We start from the raw sequence: 19,682 nt of genomic DNA, 5'->3' as shown, positions 1-19,682 counted from the left end.
CTTTGCTGTTGTCTGTGCTGTTCTTCCATTATGCGCTGTAAGTTGCCCATGACCTGTGTAATGTCTGTACGCATGAGTTCCATGGTATTGCCTATTCTAGTTGTTTGTTCATTTTGTCTACTCAGATTTCTTGATATTCTTCTGAGGTGAGATGGTAGGCTTGCAAACATTTGTGTCTGTTTACGCAGGCAATCTTCATTAGTGGCCTGCTGTCTAGCCCAAATGGACCAAAACACCTGATCAGGGCCTTGTGTTCCTGGTGTTGTTGGGCTGTGTTGTGGAGGTGGTGTGCTTTGCTGTGGTGGTGTACTCACAGGTGCTGGGGGGCTCATTCCTTGCATTAATGGCTGCATTTCTAAGATGTTTGTCTCCTCCATGTCACTGTGTTGCTGCTGTTGTGGAGGGATGCTGTTCCCAGGACTAGAAGCTGAAATGTTAAACAAATCTCCGTTAGCTATCAATATGTTTGAGAAATGTAAACAAATCACTACACATGGAACACATGTGATTCACTGTTGCTTACAACTATTCTGCCTAGCAACATCATCACTCATAGCTTAAATACATACATATGCCTGTTTGTGGCAAATGTGTCTGGTTACTTAATTGTGAAAGCAAACACTGTAGTTTTATTGTAGCTCACACATACTCCACCATAAAAACACATTGGAATACATAATGTGTTACCTTATAGCTTTGTTCAAACAAACATAGTAATGTTTTTATATGTATTTTGCAATGTTACCTCAAACACACATGTGAAATTTGGAAAAACAGCCTTACTTTTTGCAATAAAACCAACATGCTTTTTTGTTGCAGCATCTTACACACAATGTCATACTGTATGGCTCAAGTGGACATACATATCTTTACTGGATGTGGACAAGGACATTTAGCTTGGATTCCATTTCAGCTTTTACTTACTGCGGTAAGTATTCAAGTTTTTGATGTGTTTTGACTTAATGCGGTTATGAAATATTTTGATTACGTTCTGAAATTTTTCACATTTTTTTCAGTTTGATACTCACAATCAAGATGAGGGGAGGGTGGATGACGTCTTGGAGGTGTGTCCAAAATTTGAAGTGGGGGGACAGAACATACGGACGATAATCTTCGTGGCGGGGTAGTCTGCTGTGTTTGGGCCGGGACATACGACCTTGCTTTCTTTTCGGCCACAGGTTTTTTGTGGTGATGTCTTACAGAAGTGCCACTTCTGCTGCTCCATACTTCTTTTGATGGACCTTTTAATGAAAGTGCAATTTTGTTATGACCATTCCTTTACAAGCATACCCTATACTACAATGGACACTTTACCTGCTTCCGCAGCGTCATCATCATCAGATGTGATAGGAGTTACTGGCCGGCGAGTAGTACTGCTTTTTTCTAACACTGTATAAAAGAAAAAAATAAAATTTTATCATGCTATTGTGTATACATCCACCCATTATGCTTATAAACATTTATTCTTTTAGAAATGCTTGGTTTTTATTTATAAAAAACATAAGGACCGGAAATACAAAAATAAAAAACAAAAAAATAAAAACATTGACCAAAACACATATGCACTATGGCAACACCAACACAGGAAAACATGTACAGGACACTGACATAGGCCACAAGTTAAAGAAAAAAAAAGAAAAGAAAAAAAAAAACACACATCTTCATTTTGTATTGAAAGGATAAATATTACAGATGCAATATATAAATTGCTCTGTGATGTGGCACTCCAAAGACACATTACCACTATATGAGCCAAGACAAAATGTAGCAATTTTGAAAAAAAAATACACTGCAGTGTGGTGTCACGGTACAAATACAAGTAAAAAAAAAAAAAAAAAAAAAAAAAATAGTGTTATTTTAATTAAATAATTAACATTATCTAATAATGACATTACACATGTAAGTGGTTAACAAACCACTTTCCAGTACTCCAGCCTCTAACATGACAACCACTGTTTTTAAAACATTGCACATGGATCACTTAAATATAAAACATAGTCACAATTTTAAATAAAAAAACGGCCAAAAGGAAAACATTATTGCAGGACAATTCAGAGACACGCCAAGTCCAAACTACACATGCAAAATATCTGTCAGAAAAACACATGACATACAATAAAGTAAGATGTTACATTGGATTTTGTATAAAACATTAACCAAAACAATGTATTTGCTGACACACACTTGAAGATGGGAGTAATATGCAAAGTCACATGACACACATTTAAAAAAAACAAAAAAAAACCCCATAGAATGTAAATGCAAATACACATGCTCACCATTCTTCCTGGGCCTATCTGAATCCCGGACATGGGTTGCAGAGACAACTTCTGGAGGGATTACACTCCGCATGGGCTCCTCATACTCCAGATAACTTGCAATATAGGGCTGCCCACCACCGGTTTTCCGAGCCGACTTGGCCTCCTTGGCCATTTTGGACTTGACACGTCGCTTTATGTCATAGTACCGTTTGCGGCACGTGTCCTCCGTCCGCTTGACCACCCCCTCACTATTGACAGCAGCAACAACTTTCGCCCACAACACCGTCTTCCTCCGTGTTGGCACCTTGGCGGACTCAGGGCCAAATAGCTGCCTCTGATACTTCATCAGCTCATGCACCAATGCCACATTTTCAGCAAAACTAAACTTTACATTCCGCCCAGTCTTAGTAGTGGTGCGTGGCTGCGGAGCACTCTGACTGTCACTATCACTTGAGGCTGCTGCAGCAACCTCACCCACCTCCTCCACCTCACTAACCTCACTAACACTTACCTCCTCCACCTGACCAACCTCCTTCCCCTCACTCACACCCTCCACCTCACCCACCTCTGAGTCACACATAATTGTGTGTCTAAACAGTTAACACAGGGGAAAAAATAGACAAACAACACACTCCTCCACTACCACTACACAACTCACACACTCACACCCACACCCACACACACAAACACTGACAAGGGACTATAAAGAAAAATAACTTGGACTAAAAATGAGACAAAACCACAAAATACAAGACAACGAGAATGACAAGACGACTTTCAAACACAATACCACACTCAGAAATCGCTACCAACACTCCTCACCAAACCACCAATTCACCTACCTCCACAGCACAACCTCACTCCTCCTCACCACTAACTAAACCCACGAGGTGCGGACGGTTTGGGGCGTATTTATATGGTTGCGCACAGACACTCCTACCATCTGAAACACAACCAATCACGAGCGGGGATGAAAACAGAAACTGAAAGTGAAAATGCGGCCGCGGGAAAAAGAAAACCCTGCCGCGTTTAACTTAGGAAAAAACCCAGCAAATACAACAAAAACACGTACGCAAATGACAATGACGGCCGTAAATGTGCCAAAAAAAACGACTGCCATCGACATCGGAAAACACGACAACCATAAAGTCGATTGCTTCGTAACTTTACGTATATGGATTCAAAAAGTTGCATGAAAATGCACCCGATACAAAACGAGTTTAAACACTACACAAACCGACTCAAACACGAATATTAGTAAATATTGCCCAATGAGTGGGTTGTGTAACAATCAGCTCCCTCAGGAGTGTAGTAGTATTGCTTGGTGCGCACTGTTATTATATACACAAAATAAGATTTTACTCACCGGTAAATCTATTTCTCGTAGTCCGTAGTGGATGCTGGGAACTCCGAAAGGACCATGGGGAATAGCGGCTCCGCAGGAGACTGGGCACAACTAAAGAAAGCTTTTAGGTCACCTGGTGTGCACTGGCTCCTCCCACTATGACCCTCCTCCAAGCCTCAGTTAGGACACTGTGCCCGGACGAGCTGACATAATAAGGAAGGATTTTGAATCCCGGGTAAGACTCTTACCAGCCACACCAATCACACCGTATAACTCGTGATACCATACCCAGTTTAACAGTATGAAAACAACTGAGCCTCTCAACAGATGGCTCAACAATAACCCTTTAGTTAACAATAACTATGTACAAGTATTGCATACAATCCGCACTTGGGACGGGCGCCCAGAATCCACTACGGACTACGAGAAATAGATTTACCGGTGAGTAAAATCTTATTTTCTCTGACGTCCTAGTGGATGCTGGGAACTCTGAAAGGACCATGGGGATTATACCAAAGCTCCCAAACGGGCGGGAGAGTGCGGATGACTCTGCAGCACCGAATGAGAGAACTCAAGGTCCTCCTCAGCCAGGGTATCAAATTTGTAGAATTTTGCAAACGTGTTTGCCCCTGACCAAGTAGCAGCTCGGCAAAGTTGTAAAGCCGAGACCCCTCGGGCAGCCGCCCAAGATGAGCCCACCTTCCTTGTGGAATGGGCTTTTACTGATTTAGGATGCGGCAGTCCAGCCGCAGAATGCGCCAGCTGAATTGTGCTACAAGTCCAGCGAGCAATAGTCTGCTTAGAAGCAGGAGCACCCAGCTTGTTGGGTGCATACAGGATAAATAGCGAGTCAGTTTTCCTGACTCTAGCCGTCCTGGAAACATAAATTTTCAAGGCCCTGACTACGTCCAGCAACTTGGAATCCTCCAAGTCCCTAGTAGCCGCAGGCACCACAATAGGTTGGTTCAAGTGAAAAGCTGATACCACCTTAGGGAGAAACTGGGGACGAGTCCTCAATTCTGCCCTATCCATATGGAAAATCAGATAAGGGCTTTTACATGACAAAGCCGCCAATTCTGACACACGCCTGGCTGAAGCCAAGGCCAATAACATGACCACTTTCCACGTGAGATATTTTAGATCCACGGTTTTAAGTGGCTCAAACCATTGTGATTTTAAGAAACTCAACACCACGATGAGATCCCAAGGTGCCACTGGAGGCACAAAAGGGGGCTGAATATGCAGCACTCCCTTAACAAACGTCTGAACTTCAGGTAGTGAAGCTAGTTCTTTCTGGAAGAAAATCGACAGAGCCGAGATCTGTACCTTAATGGAGCCTAATTTCAGGCCCATAGTCACTCCTGCTTGTAGGAAATGCAGAAATCGACCCAGTTGAAATTCCTCTGTTGGGGCCTTTTTGGCCTCACACCAAGCAACATACATCCGCCATATGCGGTGATAATGCTTTGCAGTTACATCTTTCCTGGCTTTAATCAGCGTAGGAATGACTTCCTCCGGAATGCCCTTTTCCTTCAGGATCCGGCGTTCAACCGCCATGCCGTCAAACGCAGCCGCGGTAAGTCTTGGAACAGACAGGGCCCCTGCTGCAGCAGGTCCTGTCTGAGCGGCAGAGGCCATGGGTCCTCTGAGATCATCTCTTGAAGTTCCGGGTACCACGCTCGTCTTGGCCAATCCGGAACCACGAGTATTGTTCTTACTCCTCGTTTTCTTATTATTCTCAGTACCCTTGGTATGAGAGGCAGAGGAGGGAACACATAAACTGACTGGTACACCCACGGTGTCACTAGAGCGTCCACAGCTATCGCCTGAGGGTCCCTTGACCTGGCGCAATATCTCTCTAGATTTTTGTTTAGGCGGGACGCCATCATGTCCACCTGTGGCCTTTCCCAACTGTTTACCAACAGTTGGAAGACTTCTGGATGAAGTCCCCACTTTCCCGGGTGTAGGTCGTGTCCGCTGAGGAAGTCTGCTTCCCAGTTGTCCACTCCCGGAATGAACACTGCTGACAGTGCTAAGACGTGATTTTCTGCCCATCGGAGAATCCTTGTGGCTTCTGCCATCGCCATCCTGCTTCTTGTGCCGCCCTGTCGGTTTACATGGGCGACTGCCGTGATGTTGTCTGATTGGATCAGTACCGGCTGGTTTTGAAGCAGAGGCCTTGCCAGACTTAGGGCATTGTAAATGGCCCTCAGTTCCAGAATATTTATGTGTAGGGACGACTCCTGACTTGACCAAAGTCCTTGGAAATTTCTTCCCTGTGTGACTGCCCCCCAGCCTCGAAGGCTGGCATCCGTGGTTACCAGGACCCAGTCCTGTATGCCGAATCTGCAGCCCTCTTGAAGATGAGCACTCTGCAGCCACCACAGTAGAGATACCTTGGTCCTTGGAGACAGGGTTATCAGCCGATGCATCTGAAGATGCGATCCCGACCACTTGTCCAAGAGGTCCCACTGAAAGGTTCTTGCATGGAACCTGCCGAATGGAATTTTGCTTCGTAAGAAGCTACCATTTTTCCCAGGACTCGTGTGCAGTGATGCACCGATACCTGTTTTGGTTTCAGGAGGTCTCTGACTAGAGATGACAGCTCCTTGGCTTTCTCCTGCGGGAGAAACACTTTTTTCTGTTCTGTGTCCAGAACCATCCCCAGGAACAGTAGGCGTGTGGTAGGAACCAGCTGTGACTTTGGAATGTATAGAATCCATCCGTGCTGTTGTAGCACTTCCCGAGATAGTGCTACTCCGACCAACAACTGCTCCTTGGACCTCGCCTTTATAAGGAGATCGTCCAAGTACGGGATAATTAAAACTTCCTTTCTCGAAGGAGTATAATCATTTCTGCCATTACCTTGGTAAAGACCCTCGGTGCCGTGGACAGTCCAAACGGCAGTGTTTGGAATTGGTAATGGCAATCCTGTACCACAAATCTGAGGTACTCCTGGTGAGGATGGTAAATGGGGACATGTAGGTAAGCCTCCTTGATGTCCAGGGATACCATGTAATCCCCCTTCTCCAGGCTTGCAATAATCGCCCTGAGCGATTCCATCTTGAACTTGAATTTTTTTATGTATGTGTTCAAGGATTTCAAATATAAAATGGGTCTCACCGAACCGTCCGGTTTCGGTACCACAAACAGTGTGGAATAGTAACCCCGTCCTTGTTGAAGTAGGGGCACCTTGACTATCACCTGCTGGGAATACAGCTTGTGAATTGCCTCTAGCACAGTCTCCCTGCCTGAGGGAGTTGTCGGCAAGGCAGATTTGAGGAAACGGCGGGGGGGAGACGCCTCGAATTCCAGCTTGTACCCCTGAGATACTACTTGAAGGATCTAGGGATCCACCTGTGAGCGAGCCCACTGATCGCTGAAATTTTTGAGGCGGCCCCCCACCGTACCTGGCTACGCCTGTGGAGCCCCCCGTCATGCGGTGGACTCAGAGGAAGCGGGGGAAGAATTTTGATTCTGGGAACTGGCTGACTGGTGCAGCTTTTTCCCTCTTCCCTCGTTTTACACGCTTGCATTTCTGAAGCCGAAAGGACTGTACCTGATAATACAGTGCTTTCTGAGGCTGTGAGGAAACCTGAGGTAAAAAAAATTTCTTCCCAGCTGTTGCTGTGGATACGAGGTCCCAGAGACCATCCCCAAACAATTCCTCACCCTTATAAGGCTCTATGTGCCTTTTAAAGTCAGCATCACCTGTCCAGTGTCGGGTCTCTAATAACCTCCTGACCGAATGGACATTGCATTAATTCTGGATGCCAGCCGGCAAAATATCCCTCTGTGCATCCCTCATATATAAGACGACGTCTTATGTTCGCAAAATAGTATCCCTGTTTGACAGGGTTACAGACCACGCTGCAGCAGCACTATCTGCAGGTCTCAGTCTAGTACCTGAGTGTGTAAATACAGACTTCAGGATAGCCTCCTGCTTTTTATCAGCAGGTACCTTCAAAGTGGCCGTATCCTAAGACGGCAGTGCCACCTTTTTTGACAAACGTGTGCGCGCCTTATCCACCCTAGGGGATATCTCCCAGCGTAACTTATCCTCTGGCGGGAAAGGGTACGCCATCAGTAACTTTTTAGAAATTACCAGTTTCTTATCGGGGGAACCCACGCTTTTTCACACTTCATTCACTCATTTGATGGGGGAACAAAACACTGCCTGCTTTTTCTCCCCAAACATAAAACCCTTTTTTAGTGGTACTTGGGTTAATGTCAGAAATGTGTAACACATTTTTTATTGCCGGGATCATGTAACGGATGTTCCTAGTGGATTGTGTATATGTCTCAACCTCGTCGACACTGGAGTCAGACTCCGTGTCGACATCTGTGTCTGCCATCTGAGGGAGCGGGCGTTTTTGAGCCCCTGATGGCCTTTGAGACGCCTGGGCAGGCGCGGGCTGAGAAGCCGGCTGTCCCATAGCTGTTACGTCATCCAGCCTTTTATGTAAGGAGTTGACACTGTCGGTTTATACCTTCCACCTATCCATCCACTCTGGTGTCGGCCCCACAGGGGGCGACATCACATTTATCGGCATCTGCTCTGCCATCACATAAGCCTCCTCATCAAACGTGTCGACACAGCCGTACCGACACACCGCACACACACAGGGAATGCTCTGACTGAGGACAGGACCCCACACAGCCCTTTGGGGAGACAGAGAGAGAGTATGCCAGCACACACCAGAGCGCTATATAATTTAGGGATTAACACTATATTGAGTGAATTTTTCCCAATAGCTGCTTGTATATACAATATTGCGCCTAAATTTAGTGCCCCCCCCTCTCTTTTTAACCCTTTGAGCCTGAAAACTACAGGGGAGAGCCTGGGGAGCTGTCTTCCAGTTGCACTGTGAAGAGAAAATGGCGCCAGTGTGCTGAGAGAGATAGCTCCGCCCCTTTTTCGCGGACTTTTCTCCCGCTTTTTTATGGATTCTGGCAGGGGTATTTATCACATATATAGCCTCTGGGGCTATATATTGTGATATATATGCCAGCCAAGGTGTTTTTATTGCTGCTCAGGGCGCCCCCCCCCAGCGCCCTGCACCCTCAGTGACCGGAGTGTGAAGTGTGCATGAGGAGCAATGGCGCACAGCTGCAGTGCTGTGCGCTACCTTGGTGAAGACTGATGTCTTCTGTCGCCGATTTTCCGGACCTCTTCTTGCTTCTGGCTCTGTAATGGGGACGGCGGCGCGGCTCCGGGAACGAACACCAAGGCCAGTTCCATGCGGTCGATCCCTCTGGAGCTAATGGTGTCCAGTAGCCTAAGAAGCCCAAGCTAGCTGCAAGCAGGTAGGTTCGCTTCTTCTCCCCTTAGTCCCTCGCTGCAGTGAGCCTGTTGCCAGCAGGTCTCACTGTAAAATAAAAAACCTAATTATATACTTTCTTTCTAGAAGCTCAGGAGAGCCCCTAGTGTGCATCCAACCTCGGCCGGGCACAAAATCTAACTGAGGCTTGGAGGAGGGTCATAGTCGGAGGAGCCAGTGCACACCAGGTGACCTAAAAGCTTTCTTTAGTTGTGCCCAGTCTCCTGCGGAGCCGCTATTCCCCATGGTCCTTTCGGAGTTCCCAGCATCCACTAGGACGTCAGAGAAAATAAGAATTTACTTACCGATAATTCTATTTCTCGTAGTCCGTAGTGGATGCTGGGGACTCCGTAAGGACCATGGGGAATAGCGGCTCCGCAGGAGACTGGGCACAAAAGTAAAGCTTTAGAACTACCTGGTGTGCACTGGCTCCTCCCCCTATGACCCTCCTCCAAGCCCAGGGTCGGATCTAGACTTTTCTTTTAGGGGGGGCGGTTTACGGTTTAATCTTGACCCCTCCCCTCTCCAGTCCCGACTCCTCCCCTCTCTCGTCTTGACTCCACCCCTCTCATCTTGACCCCTCCCATCTTGACTCCTCCCCTCTCCCGTCCAAATTCATCCATCACACAAATAGGTATAATTGCAGGTAAAGGATTTGTTAGTGGATGTTAGGTATAATAATCACTTCTACAACACATCAAAGCAAAGTTGCCCAATATGACATCTATCCAAATCCCTCCTTATGTTCATCATAATGTATGACACGTCATGTACAATTGTGATACCTACAGTATAAAAAGTTATAATCCCCTAATATTGGGGTATAGCAAAAGAAAATTAAATATAAACAAAATGTCTGGAGTAATTATTTGCAGCTATTTCTCATCTTAATATGAGGTACTGATATAGAGACAGTCAATCATCAAGGTTTATATGTCAACGTCGTTATGAAATACAGTATTATCATAAACCTTGATGATTGACTGAATCTATATAAGCGCATTATATTAAAATGAGAAACAGTAACAATGTGATAATACCTATAATTCCTTTCTTTGGGATACTAGCAACTTTTATGGATACAAATGGTAACAACTGGCATTTTATGTGTTACTGAACCAGGAAGGGAAGACACATTATAATACCCTGTTATATTATTATAATAAGGGGAACTGCTGAATAGTACCAAGGGGATTTTAGGCACAGAGTCTTGGGGGGTTAGACCAATTATTTGATAATCCCACACAGTACTCAACACTTGCCAACCCTAATAGATGAATTCCACATTTGTAATTGTCCAATAATGGAGTTTGAGACTAACCAGGATTAAGTGAGAGTACGTAATACTCGCAGGAGTTCACCTGTAGATTAAAATCCCTTTTGCATCTATGTGCCACATAGGTTTGGGAAATCCCCCCACCACCCTTTTTTTTCCAGAAAAATGTTGCAAGTATACCATAGTTATCTGATTGATACAATTAATTTAAGGAATTATAGGTATTATCACATTGTTGTATAGAATTTAGCCAGTGCTACTGCATATGTAGGTTGTTCATAAATATACCACTTCAGATACAGCAGATGTCATACTTCTTATTAGGCTCATTCAGCTATCTCCAATGAAAGGGATAAGCAAATATAGTGAAGTACTGTTTAATAATTGTAAATTTCAGCCAAACCTGAGCCTGCACCAGTGGGAGAACCCAGGACTTGCACTGTTTCAAGTGCATTCTGAACTGCTTAAATAACAGTTCATGTCTAGCTGGAATTGTCAAAATTTGGCCACTTGGAAATACATGTGATCTGTGTGGAGTTTATATGTTTTCGTTTTTCTCATATTAAATCTTACAATTATTAAACAGTGTTTCACTATAATTGCTTATCTCTTACATTTTGGGTATATCTGAATGAGCCTAATAAGAAGTATACTGTGAGATATGACATCTGCTGTATCTGAAGTGGTATATTTATGAATGACCTACATACTGTATGCAGTAGCGCTGGATAACTTCTATTCAACCTTTTTTGGCACATATTTGGTGAAGATGTGAGGATACCTTTAAGTAAAATATTGAGCTCACCGAGCTGCTTTTTTTCTGCTTGTGCGCACTGCTAGGATTGTCTATTTTATAAATCTATTATCAGATTGTTAATGTTTCTCATGTTAATATGAGGTGCTGATATAGAATAAGTCAATCATAATTAATCCAGACATTCTGCTTTAATTTAATATTTTTTTGTTATACCCCAATATTAGGGAATTACAACTTTGTATACTGTAGGTATCACAACTGTACAGGACGTGTCATAAATTATGATGAACATATGGATGGTATAATAGAGGGCCATCAAAATATGGCATTTGTGGCAACAACAGTGACAAGACATTGGGCATAATTCAGACTTGATCGTAGCCGTGCAGCTACGATCAGTTACTCAGACATGCGGGGGGGGGGGGGGGGACCCAGCACAAGGCTAGTCCGCCCCGCATGTCTGACTCCCCACCGTACAAGTTCAAAACCATCGCACAGCGGCAATGCTTTTGTACTTGATGAGTAGCTCCCTACCAGCGCAGCTCCTGCGCACAGGCAGGGAGCTACTAGTCACTGACCGGGTCACAGCGGCTGCGTGTGACGTCACGCAGCAGCCTGCCCCCCGCACGGTCCGGGCACACCTGCGTTGCCTGGACCGCACCCCTAAAAAGGCAGCAAAACGCCACCGGCCCGCACCCTCCTGCCCAGCGTCCGCCTCTGCCTGGCAGGGCTGAGATGGCCGTCGGCTGTCTGGCATGCACCAGCGTATATGTGCAGTTCAAACCTGAACGGCTGCTGTGAGAAAATGCACAGCAGTGATCAGGTGTGAATTAGGCCCCTTGTCTGTAATGACATCAGTTATAAGAGAGTGAGGCTCCCGAGGACGCACCATATCAAGCAATTGAAATATTTCTAGGGATTTGGATAGATGTTATATTGGGGGACTTTGATTTGATGTGTTGTAGAAGTGATTATTATACCAAACACCCACTAACAAATCCTTTACCTGCTTATCTTGCAATATATCCCTACCAGCTATTAGGGTGCCATTTATAATCAAGGGATCTCTCCCACTGATATATAAACTGATGCACATTATAGGACCAATGCTATACAGGAACTTGAAGACGTTAAACTTAATACTCATTTGTGAGGCTATAGTGAGGGCACCTTGTAGGGGAATTACACGGTGAGGACAATTCCGAGTTGATACCTTGTAGAAGGAGTATGGTGTTATGAGAAAGTAACCAAATAGAGGACAGATTAGCATACACCATATTTCTTGTATAGCATTTTTATACACATTTTCTGTACTTTTACACGCATCTCTCTATTATTTTAGTATTTCACTGACAGGACATGATATGTAATGTTTAATATTATGAAATACAAGGAATATTTTAAAACCTATAAGTGCATCTACTACAGACATCCTCTGTTCTACTGTATCGCACATATGTGAGACTCAACCTGTAATACCCTGCCTAGGGAATATGGCAAGAAGATCTCTTACTGGCTGGTTCCTCTGCAACAGGCTGGTAAGATGGTCCCTTTTCCACAGGCTGGTCAATGGCACAGATTGGCAGGAAAGTCCCTCTGGCTGGTCTCTGGGTGCAGGAATGCAGCATGCTCTCAGTGTGGAAAAAAGTAAACACACTATAGTATACTGTTTGTATTAGCCCACTAGCCTGTCTTATAAGTGAAGCCACGCCCCCAACACACAGCCACACTTCCTGGATCTGTTATCAGCAAGGAGACGCTGGGGAGATGAAAGCAGTCTCAATCAACAAACTATGTTGATTGATTAACTGCCGTGCAGGCCAAAAGGGTGAGTGAGGAGGAAGGGGCACCCGCTGTGAGCTGCTGCGACTCACACCACTGACTATAGCTGACTGACTATAGCTGACGGCCAGCTGAGATAGGAAGGGGTTAAGGAGCAGGACTTCACAGACAGATTGTCTGTAGGCAGAAGTGTGCTAGGGGGGGCGATCGCCCCCACCGCCCCCCTCTGTATCCGTGCCTGTCCAAGCCTCAGTTAGGATACTGTGCCCGGACGAGCGTACACAATAAGGAAGGATTTTGAATCCCGGGTAAGACTCATACCAGCCACACCAATCACACCATATAACTTGTGATCTAAACCCAGTTAACAGTATAATAACAGAGGAGCCTCTAGAAAAGATGGCTCACTACAGCAATAACCCGATTTTTTTGGTAACAATAACTATGTACCAGCATTGCAGACAATCCGCACTTGGGATGGGCGCCCAGCATCCACTACGGACTACGAGAAATAGAATTATCGGTAAGTAAATTCTTATTTTCTCTGACGTCCTAGTGGATGCTGGGGACTCCGTAAGGACCATGGGGATTATACCAAAGCTCCCAAACGGGCGGGAGAGTGCGGATGACTCTGCAGCACCAAATGAGAGAACTCCAGGTCCTCCTCAGCCAGGGTATCAAATTTGTAGAATTTTACAAACGTATTTGCTCCTGACCAAGTAGCTGCTCGGCAAAGTTGTAAAGCCGAGACCCCTCGGGCAGCCGCCCAAGATGAGCCCACCTTCCTTGTGGAATGGGCTTTTACAGATTTTGGCTGTGGCAGGCCTGCCACAGAATGTGCAAGCTGAATTGTACTACAAATCCAACGAGCAATAGTCTGCTTAGAAGCAGGAGCACCCAGCTTGTTGGGTGCATACAGAATAAACAACGAGTCAGATTTTCTGACTCCAGCCGTCCTGGAAACTAGAGATGAGCGGGTTCGGTTCCTCGGAATCCGAACCCGCCCGAACTTCAGTTTTTTTTACACTGGTCCGAGCGACTCGGATCTTCCCGCCTTGCTCGGTTAACCCGAGCGCGCCCGAACGTCATCATCACGCTGTCGGATTCTCGCGAGGCTCGGATTCTATCGCGAGACTCGGATTCTATATAAGGAGCCGCGCGTCGCCGCCATTTTCACACGTGCATTGAGATTCATAGGGAGAGGACGTGGCTGGCGTCCTCTCCGTTTATAGAGATTCGAGAAGAGAGTGAGACAGAGAGAGACACAGTAGTAATTTTGGGGAGCATTAGGAGGAGTACTACTACTACTAGTACTTGCTGAAGTGATAGAGATAGTGTGACTGTATTATCTGACTTGTGGGGGAGACACTGACAGTGGGGAGCAGTTAGAGTCTGAGAGCAGGACTCAGGACTCAGGAGTACATATAACGTACAGTGCACACTTTTGCTGCCAGAGTGCCACACTGCCATTGTTTGTGACCACACTGACCACCAGTATAATATATATTGTGATTGTCTGCTTAGGACTCAGGAGTACTACTTGCAAGTTGCTGATAGTGTGACCAGTGACCTGACCACCAGTTTAATAATCACCACCAGTTTATGAGTTTAATATATATATATATAATTGTATATAATATATATATATAATATTGTATACCACCTAGCACCTACCCGTGTTTTTTTTTCTTTCTTCTTTATACATACTACTATAGTAGCTTACTGTAGCAGTCTGCGGTGCTGCTGAGCTGACAGTGTCCAACAGGTCCGTCATCAGTCATTACATAATAAATATATATACCTGTCCGGCTGCAGTACTAGTGATATTATATATACATATATATTGATTTCATCTCATTATCATCCAGTCTATATTAGCAGCAGACACAGTACGGTAGTCCACGGCTGTAGCTACCTCTGTGTCGGCACTCGGCAGTCCATCCATAATTGTATACCACCTACCCGTGGTTTTTTTTTTTCTTTCTTCTTTATACATACTACTATAGTAGCTTACTGTAGCAGTCTGCGGTGCTGCTGAGCTGACAGTGTCCAGCAGGTCCGTCATCAGTCATTACATAATAAATATATATACCTGTCCGGCTGCAGTACTAGTGATATTATATATACATATATATTGATTTCATCTCATTATCATCCAGTCTATATTATCAGCAGACACAGTACGTTAGTCCACGGCTGTAGCTACCTCTGTGTCGGCACTCGGCAGTCCATCCATAAGTATACTAGTATCCATCCATCTCCATTGTTTACCTGAGGTGCCTTTTAGTTGTGCCTATTAAAATATGGAGAACAAAAATGTTGAGGTTCCAAAATTAGGGAAAGATCAAGATCCACTTCCACCTCGTGCTGAAGCTGCTGCCACTAGTCATGGCCGAGACGATGAAATGCCAGCAACGTCGTCTGCCAAGGCTGATGCCCAATGTCATAGTACAGAGCATGTAAAATCCAAAACACCAAATATCAGTAAAAAAAGGACTCCAAAACCTAAAATAAAATTGTCGGAGGAGAAGCGTAAACTTGCCAATATGCCATTTACCACACGGAGTGGCAAGGAACGGCTGAGGCCCTGGCCTATGTTCATGGCTAGTGGTTCAGCTTCACATGAGGATGGAAGCACTCAGCCTCTCGCTAGAAAAATGAAAAGACTCAAGATGGCAAAAGCAGTAGCACCGCAAAGAACTGTGCGTTCTTCGAAATCCCAAATCCACAAGGAGAGTCCGACTCCAATTGTGTCGGTTGCGATGCCTGACCTTCCCAACACTGGACGTGAAGAGCATGCGCCTTCCACCATTTGCACGCCCCCTGCAAGTGCTGGAAGGAGCACCCGCAGTCCAGTTCCTGATAGTCAGATTGAAGATGTCAGTGTTGAAGTACACCAGGATGAGGAGGATATGGGTGTTGCTGGCGCTGGGGAGGAAATTGACCAGGAGGATTCTGATGGTGAGGTGGTTTGTTTAAGTCAGGCACCCGGGGAGACACCTGTTGTCCGTGGGAAGAATATGGCCATTGACATGCCTGGTGAAAATACCAAAAAAATCAGCTCTTCGGTGTGGAAGTATTTCAACAGAAATGCGGACAACAGGTGTCAAGCCGTGTGTTGCCTTTGTCAAGCTGTAATAAGTAGGGGTAAGGACGTTAACCACCTCGGAACATCCTCCCTTATACGTCACCTGCAGCGCATTCATAATAAGTCAGTGACAAGTTCAAAAACTTTGGGTGACAGCGGAAGCAGTCCACTGACCAGTAAATCCCTTCCTCTTGTAACCAAGCTCACGCAAACCACCCCACCAACTCCCTCAGTGTCAATTTCCTCCTTACCCAGGAATGCCAATAGTCCTGCAGGCCATGTCACTGGCAATTCTGACGAGTCCTCTCCTGCCTGGGATTCCTCCGATGCATCCTTGAGTGTAATGCCTACTGCTGCTGGCGCTGCTGTTGTTGCTGCTGGGAGTCGATCGTCATCCCAGAGGGGAAGTCGTAAGCCCACTTGTACTACTTCCAGTAAGCAATTGACTGTCCAACAGAAAACAGAATTTAGAAAACTGCAATACATCACAAGCGCTGGAAACATTAATATAACATCACCCGAACGTTCCTTTTTGGGTTGGATGGAATGTTCTTTTTATCTGGTGTTCTTCTTAGATTCAGACCATTTAGGTATAGGGACTCCAACAAAGGTAGTATGGAAAAAAACAGATATAAAAAAACCAATGTGTAGTAAGCTTTTGTAAAGACCACGGTAAATATAAGTGCCTTTTATAGAGGATTATTTAATCTTCTAGGGAACTATATAGAATCCGAAGCGTACCCCACTCACACTTTAAGCGGGGATATACAAGCACATCAAGGTTTCTTTATAAGAGTGGTGGCTTCTACCGTTTTCCAAACACCCAGTGCAGATCTCAAGGGGTTCAACCAAGTGGGACTATGGATGATTTAAGTGTGAGAAGTTGATGCGTACCCCAACACTCACACTGGAAAGGCGGATATGAAACTTATCAAGGTATCTTTATCTTCTTAAAGGAGAAGTAGCGGTCCTGGTGTAGTGTATTTCAAATCACAGATCTGACCACAACAGCTCCAAACAGGATCACATGGAATAAAATGGCAAAAGAAAAAACCAATGTGTAGTATGTTCTATTTAACCCTATTAGAAGTTTTAGGTGAGGTGTGGCTTAAGTACCTCTGACTAACTAAAAAATGATTCCAAAGCGTACCCCACTCGCACCTTGAACAAGGACTATAAAGCACATCAGGGTTTCTTTAAGGATGCAGACTTTTTCCCTTGTATTACACCCGGTGTTAGTCTTATAGCGCTACAACCACTTAAAGATGTGATGAGCAATACAGATGCGTACCCAAACACTCACACTCAGAAGGAAGGTGGGACACCCATCAAGGTATCTTTCTCTCCTTATGACAAACAATTAATTTATCAAAATGTGGCGTACCCCAACTCACAGTTTGAGGCACTGAGTGACTCCCATAAAGGTATCTTTTAGGTTCCAGAAAAGGAGAATCTTTCTTGCTTGGATTTAGTGGTTCTCCAGAAAAAAATTGTAACTCCCACAACAAAAATAGAGGAAGGGGGTTACAATGTTTATTCACAGTACATGGGAAGCACGATAACAAAAAATAAAATATGAAAAAAACATATGCAGCCGCACATGAAACAATGGAATAAAAATGGCAAAGAGGAATTTTGATTTGTTGTAAGCCACTTGCATAAAAAGAATAAATATAAAGATAAAAAATAAAGGTAAAATCCAAATGGTGGTAAGCTACTCACACTCCTGCTGTCAACATGTTTCAGCCCTCACCAGGGCCTTTATCAAGACATAATGGAGTGTATTGGTAGCTTGGTATTTAAAAGGCTAGGAGCCAATCAGAAGAGAGCAGGAAGTGACATATTAATTAATAATTAAAACGGTTTGTCTTGCCATTTTCATACCAAAGACATGTTTAGGGCCATAATAATTAAATGGACTATACAATCACATTACATTTAATAAAATTCTAACTGTGGAAAAATTGTATTTTAAACAACACTATATAGATAATAGCGGCCGCGGGCTTCCGGCGGAAGTGACGCCGTTTGTCTGGTGTTTATGGGGGATGTAGTCTTTTGTTAATCCACTTTACCATATGTACCGCCGGAAATAACACTTGGAGAGAAGTCCATCATGCTTATGGGAATTGTAGTTGTTGTGATAACTTCGAACAAAAACCGGAACTTGTCACTCGAAACCGGAAGTTGTCATCGCGGATCCCTATGTTCATGGGAGATGTAGTTTAAAACTTCTCTGTAGCTCATCTCTCATGCGGGGCCGTCCTCTACAGCATCACGATATCACAGTAACTGTGGGACACGCAAACAGTCGCCACGGCAACATAGTATGCTGATGTTTGTTACAGTCAAAAAACGGGAATCATGGGAAATGTAGTTTGAAAAAAATAATTCTGAAAAAAATAATCTACATTAGATCAAAACGTTACAGATCCCCAAAATAGGCTATAGTTAGAGAAGTAAAACCTTAATGGTGTCTTAATAAGTTAAGAGTTAAGAATTTACAATAAATATAATTACAACTTAAAAGTGATCGTTTAAGTTATCTAAAGTGCAATGAGCAGTGATACAATCTATAAGAGGAACATATGTCCCTAATATAATAGGTGAATCAGAACATATTAGAATAAGCAATAAATATAAGTGATAAATGATGCTGCAATAAATCAATCGCAATAAATAAATCAAATATTAAACTATTGCAATAAATCTATACAAAATAAAGTGAATAGTGCAGAATATTATGTGGAAACCCACATGGTATTAGGTGATTGAAGTGATTTACATGAACCATTTTAATTCAAAATCACCATTTAGGCCTGTGGGGGCTAAAGTGCTATAATTAAAAATATAATTCATCTCTGTTTTTGCCAGCAAATTGACCGTATTGTTGTGGCGTTTATTACTTTTTATATGTCTTAGACCATAAAAACCACTAATTTCAGAAACCCGGCAGTCATGTTTCAATTTAAAGTGGGCGGACAAGGAATGGGTTTCAAGTCCCTTTTTTATATTCCGGATATGTTCCCCTAGTCTCGTTTTTAGTGGACGAGATGTCCGTCCTATATATGTCAGGTTACATTTGCAGCTAATGGCGTAAACTACATTGTTTGTGTCACAAGTGATAAAATCTTTTATTTCCACAGTTTTTTCATTGATTTGTATTTTTTCAATTTTACTACAGCCCATACTTTTAATGTTGCGACAGCCCATACAGCTGCCGCATCTGAAAAAACCCTTTGACATTATTCTCGGTGTGTTTGGGATGGTCTGTATAGCACTGGAGACTAATTTTGATCTAAGATTGGGAGCCCTCCGGTAAATATGAACCGGTTTATCTGGGGCAAGTGGCCCTATTACCGGATCATGTTTAATAAGATTCCAGTGCTTCTTCATGATCCTTTCAATACTTCTACGTTGGGTGGTATATTCCGTGACAAATGCCCATTCGTATTTTTCATCTTTTACCTTTCTTATGGTGTTTTTTTGTAATAGTTCTTGACGGTCTATCGTATTAACCGCCTCCATAGCCCTATTGATGTTATCTTTTCCATAGCCACAGGCTTCAAACTTTTTAGTAAGAATCTCAGCTTGTTGTTGGAACATATCATTATCGCTACAATTCCTTTTTAACCTCTTGAGTTGGCCTATAGGAATAGAATTAAGCCAACTATCGTGGTGGCAACTATCTGTAGAAATGTAAGTGCCGGAATCTGTAGGTTTGGAAAAGGTCTTAGTGTTAACTTGTCCGTCCTTGATATAAATTGTAATATCAAGGAAGTTGACCGTAAGTTGATCTATTTGAAATGATAAATTGATATTCTTATCATTGGAATTGAGTCTATCACAAAA

The 19,682-nt window shown here is 43.9% G+C and overlaps 1 long non-coding RNA gene across 3 annotated transcripts in view; it reads right to left on the bottom strand.

Moving 5' to 3' along the window:
* LOC134957544 (uncharacterized) overlaps positions 1 to 19,682 on the bottom strand; it is a 221,689-nt gene that overhangs the window by 27,693 nt on the left and 174,314 nt on the right. Inside the window, exons 1-2 of one of the 3 annotated variants that reach the window (XR_010186655.1) lie at positions 1,029 to 1,237; positions 315 to 427 (exon numbers count right to left, since the gene is read on the bottom strand). The exons of the other annotated variants lie outside the window; for them this stretch is intronic. This is a non-coding gene — a long non-coding RNA (uncharacterized LOC134957544). Of the gene's footprint in view, positions 1 to 314; positions 428 to 1,028; positions 1,238 to 19,682 lie in introns of those variants that run through there. 3 annotated transcript variants of the gene reach the window in all.

The sequence above is a fragment of the Pseudophryne corroboree genome, chromosome 9 (assembly GCF_028390025.1).
Source record: "Pseudophryne corroboree isolate aPseCor3 chromosome 9, aPseCor3.hap2, whole genome shotgun sequence".
Classification (NCBI taxonomy): Eukaryota; Metazoa; Chordata; class Amphibia; order Anura; family Myobatrachidae; genus Pseudophryne; species Pseudophryne corroboree.
The sequence above is the reverse complement of the archived record's forward strand: the minus strand, read 5'-3'. Positions and strand labels throughout refer to the sequence as shown.